The following is a 10,283-nucleotide window of genomic DNA, read 5'->3' as shown; positions in this document are numbered from 1 at the left end:
AGCCTCAAGGGCCCCCAGCCCCACAGCTGCCACCCCAGAACAGGGGTGTCCTCCCTCCTCCTCCAGTCTCCCCCGGAGCACAGCGCTCTGCCCCCCAGGGCTCAGTGAACCCTTCCAACAAGTGTGGCCTCAGAACACAAGTCTTCTGGTGGCAAGAGAGCCAGGGCTGAGGTGTGGAGGAGACCAGGACGTTGCAGGACAGCTGGCCAGTGCTAGTAAATCAACAATTCCTGAGCAAACACAGCCCGCTCTGAACCCGGGCCTCCTTCCTCACCCTCTGCGGGCAGCCCCCTCCCCTCGTGCAATCCCTACAATCAGGCCATCTGTAGCTGACTCCGCTCCAGTTAGCTCAGTAATTAGCACCTCATCGGCCTGTCTGCCTTTGAACAGCTCCCCTGGGAAGGGGTTTGAGGAGGTCTCCATGACCTCAGGGCCCAGGGCTGGGGCAAGTTCATGCAGGCCCAGGGGCCAGGCTGCGAGGCCCCTGTCAGTCTCCCTGCACCCACAGGTGGCCCCAGCATTCACTGACGTGGCGTTCCCAGCACAGGGCAGCGGAGCCAACTGAAGAACCCCTCTGGGATTGGAGTAGGGGGCTGGGAGGCAGAGGAGCCCCTCCCAGGACAAGCCTTCTCCCCGCAATCGCTGGGACACTTCTCAGCACCCCCACACACCTCCTCACCAACTCTGCTTACTCAGGGACCCCTGGCTGGCAGGGATATCAGGGTGACGGGCAGGGGAAGCGTGAGAGGACAGCCAAGTCCCCAAAGGAAGGAGGCAAAACCGGTTGGGGTCAGATGAGGGAGCTGAGGTTGGGGTGGGGGGGTGGGATGGCCTGTGGCTGGTGGGGTCAGAGAGGGCCTCCTGCAAGAGACAAAAGGAAGTGGAGAGATGTGAGAGGTTGTCAGAGTGTGTGAGGCCACAGCACAGCGCAGGGGCTCTGGCGTGAGGGGCAGGCCAAGATGTCCCCTGACTGACCTCAATTTCCTCATCTTTTTTTTTTGGCTGTGTTGGGTCTTCGTTGCTGCACACGGGCTTTTCTCTAGTTGCGGTGAGCGGGGGCTACTCTTCATTGCGGTGCATGGGCTTCTCATTGCGGTGACTTCCTTTGTTGCTGAGCACGGGCTCTAGGCGCGCGGGCTTCCATAGTTGCAGTACGTAGGCTCTAGGACGCATGGGCTTCAGTAGTTGTGGTACGCGGGCTTCAGTAGCTGTGGCTCGCAGGCTCTAGAGCGCAGGCTCAGTAGTTGTGGCGCACAGACTTCGTTGCTCCGCGGCATGTGGGATCTTCCCGGACCAGGGCTCGAACCCGTGTCCCCTGCATTGGCAGGCAGATTCTTAACCTCTGCGCCACCAGGGAAGCCCTCCACATCTTTAACAGAGGGCCAGTCATAGTAACAGCCCGCAGGTTCCGGGGAGAATTACGAGATGTGGGGTGTGGGGCGGAGCAGCAGTGCTACGGAGGTGAGAGGCAGGTGGCAGCGGCACCCAGGCTGTGGGGCAGGAGGTGAGCATCACAGGAAGCCAGCTTTTGTCTCCCTCCCCAGAGTCAGAGAAACACTGGCCCAGGGAGAGAGGCCTTGACAGGGCTGCGGGTGCCCCCAAGGTACGGCTCAGGCTTGGGGGAGGGTGTGAGGGAGGGCATGTCAGGCCCAGGTAAGCAACCAGTGTGAACGGCGCAGGAGACCCAGACAGGCGGGAAGTCAGCCCCACCCCAAGCCAAAACCCATAGATCGGGGCGACCTGGGGCTGACATCGGTCTGTGGTCAGCCACGAGACTGGAGCCCTAGCAGCTGCAAGGGCAAACAGGGTGCAGCCGGGGAGGACACTTGGCCAGGGCAGGGTCTGCCCCTGCAGTGAGTCTCCTCCGGTTCAGTCCAGAAAAATCCCATTGCTGCCTCACTGTTCTGGTGCCAGAAGTCCCTGTAAGTGTCTCCTGCCCTGGGGTAAGCATTACCTTATTAAAGATGCTCTGGTGAAAAAATGCCACCAGCCACTTAACCCAGTCCCAAATCCCAACTTGCCACTCGTGGCTGTGGGACCTCAGGCAGGGCCCTTCACCTCTCTGAGCTACACGGTCCTTGACTGTGGGATGCTGATCCTGCCCCAAGTTCATGGTGAGGCTCAAGCGGCCAGTGTTCTCAGGCACTTGATTGGGCCTGGCGGGCAGTAAGCACTCCGGGAGCCTGTGTTCCCCCTCCTTTCTCAGGCCAGTTCCTGAGAAGGCCTTGGGACCCTGAGAAAGCTGAGGTCCGCTTTCCCTTCTCTAGAAAGGAGAAGTTCTGTGAGCCATGGCGGAAAGGCCAGAAAGACAAAACTGCCTCCCCAGTCCCTTCTCCCCCCAGAGGCTCCATGCTGGAGGGGAGCGGGCAGGCAAGTCCCTCCAGTAACATCTCCTGCTTTCAAGCCTCCAGCTCCCGGCCCAGCTTCACCCAATCCTGGCTCCCAGTTCCAGTTCTATCCCCATTCCTATCCCAGTTCTGAGGCAGCAACCAGGAAACACAGCAGGACCCTATCCTAATAGGGTGAAAGGCCTTGAGGTGGGTTTGTTCAATTAAGGGAAAGGGACTCGGAAACCATGGCTCCTTGCCTCCAGTGGGCAATGAGGGGCACCTGCTGCCTCTGGCCTGGTCCTCCTTGCCCACAATGATCTGAGTGTCAAACTCAAGTCCACGGGGGCTTCCTGTGACCCATACCACGGGTGCTGACGGTGGGGGGCAGAAGTATCAGGCTCTGGTCAGCCTGAGCCCTGCCTGTGACCATGGTCCCTGTCTGTCCCCAGAAGGGGCATCATAAAGCCTTGAGGGCAAAGCGTTTGTGAAGTCATTTAGGGGCAACTGTGGAGACTGTACTTCTCAGCTGGGAAGGGGGTGCTGAGGGAAGCAGCAGGGGAAGCTGGTGAACCCAGGAAGTGGATCTGGCTTGGACGTGAAAGGCCTGGGCCTCTCCCTGGGGCCCACGTGACCACAGCCATGATCAGTCTTCTTTACTTCTCAGTCAGGGTCTGCCCAGAACCAGGGCCACCTCTCATCCACTCCAAGCACCCCTGTGGACTTTGAGGGGCTCCCTGATTGGCTCCCTGATTGGCTCCCTGATTGGTCAGTGCGGGTAGAGTGCTAATCACCCCCCAGGGCTGTGGCTGGGAGCCAGTCCCTGGGGAGCCAGGACTGTCATCGTGACCTGATAGGCTTCTACCAGGATGCTGGCCTCCTCACCCCGTGACAAGTCGAGACAGGCCTCACAGGGCAGAATGAGAGCCCTCCCTGAGCTTGAGAATGTGCTTCCGGGGCCACGGGACTGGAGGGCAGGGGCCCACACTCTGGGCTGGAGAGGCTTGGGGGGAGATGGGTGCCCTGTCCTCAGCTCAAATCCTGCCTCTGCTGCTTCTTAGCTATGTTGCCTTAGGCAGGTCACTTCATCTCCCTGTAGCACAGCTTCTGCAGGTATATTATTAGGATAATTGTCACCCACCTTGTGGGACAATCAGGCAGACTAAGTGAGGTTGTGAATGTGAGGAACCCAGCGTGAGCTGGGGCTCAGCAATGCTCAGTGCTTCCTGGAGGTGAACCCGACGGGTGGAGTGGACCGAGCTGGGCTGTGCAGCTGGAGGTGCATGTGCATGTGGGGGACTGGCCTGGGACGACCAAGAGAGGCCCCTCTCCCAGTACAGGCCTGCACCGGGGTGTCCACTGCCCCCCTCCCCAGCCCTCATTCAGCCGGATGCATTCCCTCCTCTACCCGTCCCCATTTCCTGTCCAATCTCCTGTCCACCTGACTGCCTGTGGACTCTGTCCAGGACTATTGACTCTTCTCGTAATGAGGACATCAGTCCAGAGCCTCACAGTTCATGAAGCTTAGCGGACTGTAGTGGACAGAAGTCTCCCGAGCTGTGGGTTAGTAGGCCAGTCGTGCAGAGGCAGAAGCCTGGGTGAAGTGACCTGCTCAGGCTCTCACTGCCAGGAAGCAGCAGATCCAGAAGCAGACCCCAAGCTGTGGTTCCTCACTCCCAGCCCTGTGCTCCTGCCACTGCGCCTGGAATGGAGCTCTCCCAGCCAGGCCAGACTCACAGGAAGGAGCTCAGAGGACCAGGAGGAGAAGATGTTGCAACCACACAGGAGCACAGCCCCTCACAGACAGACACACTTCGGAACATGGCTTTTCATTCATTCTTTCCCCCATTCATTCATTCATTCATTGGCTCACTCCTTGGTTTTTTTTGGCTGTGCTGCATGGCATGCAGGATCTTAGCATCTTAGTTCCCCGACCAGGGACCGAACCCGTGCCCCCTGCAGTGGAAGCGCGGAATCCTACTGGACTGCCAGGGAATTCCCCCCTTGTTCTTTGTGTCCTGCACTCTGCCAGGCCTGTTATGCCGGGGTATGCGTGCCCTCTGTGTGTGCCCACAGGACCCACTAGTCACCCAGGGCCCTAAAAGCCCCCCTGGCCTCTCCTTTCTGGTCCAGAATAAAGAGGTGTTGGGGGGAGGGTGTTCAATCACCCACTGCCCCCGACTCTGGTTTTGCTCCCCCACCTCCGCCCCCCACCCTCCCCCATCCCCAGCCCCTGTCCCTGAACTCACTGCTTGAGTTCCTCCACCAGACTAGCAAAGGCAAGTTTGCATCCTGGCTGCACCCCAGCCGGGCTTTGTGACCTCAGGCTAGTCACTGGACAAGGTTGGCCAGTTTTCTCATCTCTGAGATGGGGCTCATACGCCTTTCTTCCTTTTTCATCGTGGAAGCAAACGAAAAGCACTAGCACAGCCCTCACTGGCTCACCCTCTCCCACTTGAAGCCCAGGCTGCCACCACCCCACCCCTACCAAACGGGAAGACCTGTACCATCTAGACAGGGGCTGGGTCGCAGCTATTCTTTGCCTCTCAGTTTCCTCATCTGTAATTTAAGAATAAAAACACCTAATGGTACGTTGTGAGACTAAATTAGAAAATCAATGTATCTGGTGTACAGATTCATTATAAACAACAGGAATGAACGGATAAATAAATAAACAAACCTTTGAGTCTGCTCTATCTTCTTCAAAACCAAACCAAACCAAATGCTGATTAGCAAACTCAGATGCTCTATGGCTCATAGCGTATCACTCGGGACTCCCATCGTGGGCCCCATCTCTGTGTCTTTGAGGTCCCACAGCCTGGACGCATTTGCAGAGGCAGGCTGCCCAGAGGAGGTTGGCCTAGGGTGGCCCCAGAAAGAGGCAGGAGGCTGAGTCTGAAGTCAGGATGAGGCCCTACGGGTCTTTCTCTGACTCAGGAGGATCTAGCAGCAGTCCAGGGCCTGCGCTATGCGCAGGACCCAGGCGGCTACTGTCCGAGGGGCCTCAAGTCTTTAGCTTTCAGCAGAGGCTCCACACAGGGCTGCTGCCAGCCCACCTGGACTGGGAAAAGGCACCACTCGGGGCAGACAGAGACCTGTGCCAGGGCGCCTGACGGGGGAGCAGAGCATGTGCTGGATTTCAGGGGCTGGACACCCTTGTGCATTGCCCAACCTGCAACTGGCAGGGACCCAGTGACCCTCCAGTAACTCTGAGGCTGGCGGAGTGGCTTCTGTTTCTCCAGGCAGACTTCCCACCCAGCAGCTCACCCTGCGCCCATGGCCTCCAGCCCACTCCTCCCCATGCTGGACCCCCACCCCCTCTCCAGCCCTTAGCCCCTCAGCACTGACCGGCGCAAAGCAGCGTTGGTGTTAGGTTTTGACCAAAGGTCGGGACGATGCAGAGGAGCAACGTCACAGCTAAGCAGGTCAGACAATGAAACGGTGGCCATCTTGTCTTCAAACCCATCAGCTGCTCCCGACTCAGGCCACAGCTTGCTGACATCTTCCAGGGATTTCCCCCCCAACCCCTGTCTGAAATGCTTGTTCTCCCATCCTCATTCCTAGCAATTTCGCACCCCACCCCAGCAAACCAGCTATGTCTCCCCATTTCTGAGCCCGCCCAGGCAGCTTGCTAAACTAAGGGCACCTATCAGCCCAGGCCTCACAACCTTCCGCTGCAGTGTCTCTTTTAACAAGCTACACCCATTCTCAGACAGCGCTTTCTTGCCCACCCACGTAGAGAAATGGACAAAGAATGATAGGAAGATTTATTCCTCGGGCATTGTTTTTCTTCTTCCCCATGAGTTTGGTCACTTTTCTACCTCATCATTTTTAATCTGTGAAAGCCAATCTCAGACAGGTTTTAGATGGTGAGCACGTGTTACAGGTTTATCATAAACTGGTTAGCAAAGGAACCAGTCAAGGAAAACAAAACACAATAGATTCCTCCAGTATCCTGGGAGAAGCTGTGTAATAAAGTGACTTGCGGCACAAACACTAAAGCCAGACTACCTGGTTTCAATCCAAGTTTCGTCCCCTTCTAGCTGTGTGACCTTGAGCAAGGTGATTTAACATCTCTGTGCCTCGATTTCCTCACCCGTGAACAATGGATAATAATAGCACTTACGTCAGAGCAAACGTTGTTGTTGTGCCTGAAATCTAATTGAATTCAAATTACGTGAATTAATTTGTGTAAGCTACTAGCACAGTGCCTGGCACACAATAAGCATGAAACACTGTTAGCTATTGTTATTATGAGCAAGTTTATATAGGAGAAGATAAAGGAATGTTAGATAAGGTTGTTTAACTATGTACAGGTCTGGTTAGCTTTACCGGGCCCGTAAAGCTGTCACATTCACATCAGCTGCGTGGGTTAAACCTGGGTCATATCAACTAGGACAGCCCTCAAATTACCAGGTGTGGACTGTTAATCAGAAATACCAGCTGCAGAAGTTGCGTGGGGTTTTGTGTGTGTGTGAGTCTGGGATATCTTTCTTTCCCAGACTTCAGCCTGCAGCCCTGTGATTATCAGGAACATCTTTTAATCAAGCAGAGCCTGGGGAATGGGAGGTGGCAGAGGAGAGAGCTGGGGAGCCTGTTCCATCACTGCCAGGTGGTGCTGGCAGGGCTTGTAGAGGGCTTTGCTGCCACTAAGAGATGGCCAGGAGGTGCTGCTGTGCAGTGAAGCCTGGGACTGGGCAGCTGAAAGGCTCCTCTGTGGTCCTGGCTATGGGAACAGCTCTCAAGGGCCAGCCATGGTTTCTGGCCACTGGCCACACTGTCTTCTGAACCCTTGGCCTGTGTGGAGCTCCTTCCCTGAGTTCCCAGAGGCCTGTCAGGCTCCAGAATCCTCTGCCCAGCGTTCTGCTGGCCTGAGTGTCCTGTGGAGGAGGGGAGGCAAGACTGCAGGAGGACCCAGCCAGGCTGAGCTGGGAGCCAAGAGGTGCTTGGCAACTTGTCGAGAACTGGCACAGTGCCTCCGTGGCAGCCCCCTACTCCACCCAACCCGCCGGAGCCGCTCAGGACCTGACACAGCATTCAGTTAATGAAGCCGTGTTGATGTTGCCTGGTAAAAGTAAACCCAAGACACAAGGTCACCTGACATTTAGTAGTTCTATCCAATAGAAATATAATACCAGCCATATGTTTTTAAAAAATTTTCCAGTGGACACGAAAAGAAGAAGAAAACAGGTGAAATTAAATTTTAATACATTTAATTTAACCCAATTTATCCAAAATATTGTTTCATATGTAATCAGTATATGAAGTTCTTAATGACATATTTTACGTTCTTTTACTTCAAGCTAAATCTTTAAAGTACCCACAGGATTTCACAGTTCTTGCACATATTCATGCCAACTAGCCACTGCACGGGAGGGAAAAGATCTTCCTCTACCCTCCCAGGTTCAGCTGCAGGGGCCAGAGAATTAAACGGACAAAGGACAGATTAACAGGAGAAAAAAGTGTATTTCATATGCACACAGGAGCCAACAAAGGAAGTAACTGGCTCATTAGATGATTAAAGTTAAAGGTTTACAAACCTAACTTACGGAAAATGGGGGGAAATAATAGCTTCTATGGGGGAAAAAACAGATTTCTTTAGGAATGATAAATGGGTTTTTAGGAGAACCAACATAAGAAAGTTTGTGATAATATTTGTCTATACAAGTGTGAAAGGTCTCTCGTCTTCTTCAGGGCCGTGAAACTCCCCTGGAGAGGGGATTTATGGTAGCTTCGTTTTCCCAGAAGTTGCTGCTTTTCGTCAGATAAGAGAAGCTCCCAGGAGGCTTTTTTCTGCATCTGCTGAATCTCAAGTATCTTCAGCTTAAAATGACCTTCATGCCAACTCTGGGGTTCCAAGTGAGTCCCCAAACTACACTACAAGTGTTCAACGGGCACAAGTGTCTAGTGGTTACCTTATTGGACAGCGCAGGTGCAGAATCACCAAATCGCTGGGTGCCGGGACCGGGCAGCTCCTAGAGATCGGGCAAGCATCCCTTCTGCTGCCTCCGTGACCTGTTCTGGCCCACGCTCTGCTTGAGTGTCCCAGGGGCGGGGGCCCACAGCCTCCTCAGGCAGCCTGTTGCTCGGATCAGGCTCCGAGGTGCAAGCTGTCGATATTGAGCGGCAATCTCCCCCACTGGTTGTGCAACCCAATACCTTTTCCAAAGCGCTGGCACAAACCCGCTGTGAGGGTGGCGGGCAGGTCTTCCTGTTACCCAGAGGGTCGGTGTCCCGCAGCAAGTCGGGAGAGGGAGATGCTAGGATACTACAGAGTCATCCTTGCTCTGCGCGGCTGAGTGGTCCCCCAGACCCCTTGGAGGGGAGGGTCTGCGTTCTGGGACACCTGGCTTCGCGAGCACCCACTACACCGCTAAAGTAGAAAGCCCGGCTCCAAGCCACAACCAGCTCGGTCGGGGGCGGCCCCTCGCCCTGGGCTCAGGGCGCACCTCTTCTTCCCCCAGCTGGGAGGCACAGAACCCTAACGCAGCCCCCTGGTTTCACAGGTGGGGAAACTGGGGAGCAGTTCTTGTGCTGCCACGGCGTAGTTCCTTCCCTCTAGCTGAACCGGTGTCAACGAAGTCCCAGGGGCCTCTGGAGAAAACCTGGAGGCCTTCCTGGCCTGGGGGGGCCCGGGGAGGGAGGCTCCTCGCCGGCCCACTGCTCCTCGGACACAGGCGGCGGGCAAGCGAGGGCCGCGGGGACCTGGCGGCCGAGGCGGGAAGCTCCCGGGAACCGTGATGTAACTCGGCGCCCGGCTTGTAGGCGCAGCCCCAGGCGTCGCCTAGGCTTGTTTACCCGAGTCCAGAGTTTACCAGGGGTGGAGCCATAGCTGCCTCGGCCCCGCCCCCGGCGTGCCCCGCCCCGCGGAGCCCCCATACCCCTTGCTGGGCGAGCGAGTCTCCCTCCTCCTTGGGATTCCGAGGGTCCGGAGCCTCGGAACTGAGATACAGGTCTTTGGTCTTCTTTCAGTCTTAGACGTTTGAAGACCCGACGCAGTGGCGGTGCCAAAGGGGTGACTCTGAAAGGGCCTGAGCCCCCAAAGCAACTCAGAATAGCATTAAAACTAAGTAAAAAGCGGGAGCTTGCTCTGCCCACAACTTCAAGAAGACGGCCCGTCTACCTGAACGTACTAGCGTCTCCCCTACAGTGGTAGCAAGTCCCCGCATCTCTCTAGGTGTCAAGTCTCCTCATCTCTACGATGGGGAGCAGGCTTCTTCCATATGGTGCATCGCCATGACAGTCTCTGATTCTAGGCATTGTGGCGAGCGCTTCTTTGGGCCTTCCAAAAGTCGGCCTCCGGGGGAAAAAAACCTCCAGTATTTCTCGGGCGCCCTTCCTAATTTTGCTGCCATGGAGATAGAGTTTGCTCTTGATTGGGAAAAGTTGCTAACACCCTGGAGGACTGAAGGGCAGAACTGCCTAGGGGCTGGGACTCAAGGTGGCCTCCAACCTCTCTAGCTGCAGCCCCTCCCAGCCCCATTCCCAGGCCTGGCTCGCTGGGGCCAGTGGAGTGCCTGTGTGCCCAGCACCCAGCCCAGCTGAGCTCTCAGGCCAGACTCAGGCCTCCCACCCCCAGAGAAGAGGCAGAAGTCGAGACAGTGTGTGGCTGGATGACAGTGGGTCTGGATGGAGCCCAAGGTTGGGGTACTGCTGATGCCAACAAGAACTCCAGCAGCTGTGACCTGTGCTCACTGCCAAGGTTTTCCCACCCATACTCTCAGTTCCCTGGTGAGGCAGGCAAGCTGAGTCCAGATAAGGCAGCTGAGGCTCAGAGAGAACAGGGTAGCCCCACAACACCCAGTGAGTTGGTGCCAGAACTGCAACTAGGCCTCAAACCCCTGTTTTACTCCCACTCCTGAGAAGGACCCAGACCCCTCATGCTCCCACTCCTGAGAGGGCATGAGCCCTGTGAACAGGAGCAGTCCAGGAGGGCTTCCTGGACTGGAGGCTGGG

Source organism: Pseudorca crassidens, chromosome 1 (genome assembly GCF_039906515.1).
Source record: "Pseudorca crassidens isolate mPseCra1 chromosome 1, mPseCra1.hap1, whole genome shotgun sequence".
Classification (NCBI taxonomy): domain Eukaryota; kingdom Metazoa; phylum Chordata; class Mammalia; order Artiodactyla; family Delphinidae; genus Pseudorca; species Pseudorca crassidens.
This window is presented reverse-complemented; position numbering follows the sequence as displayed.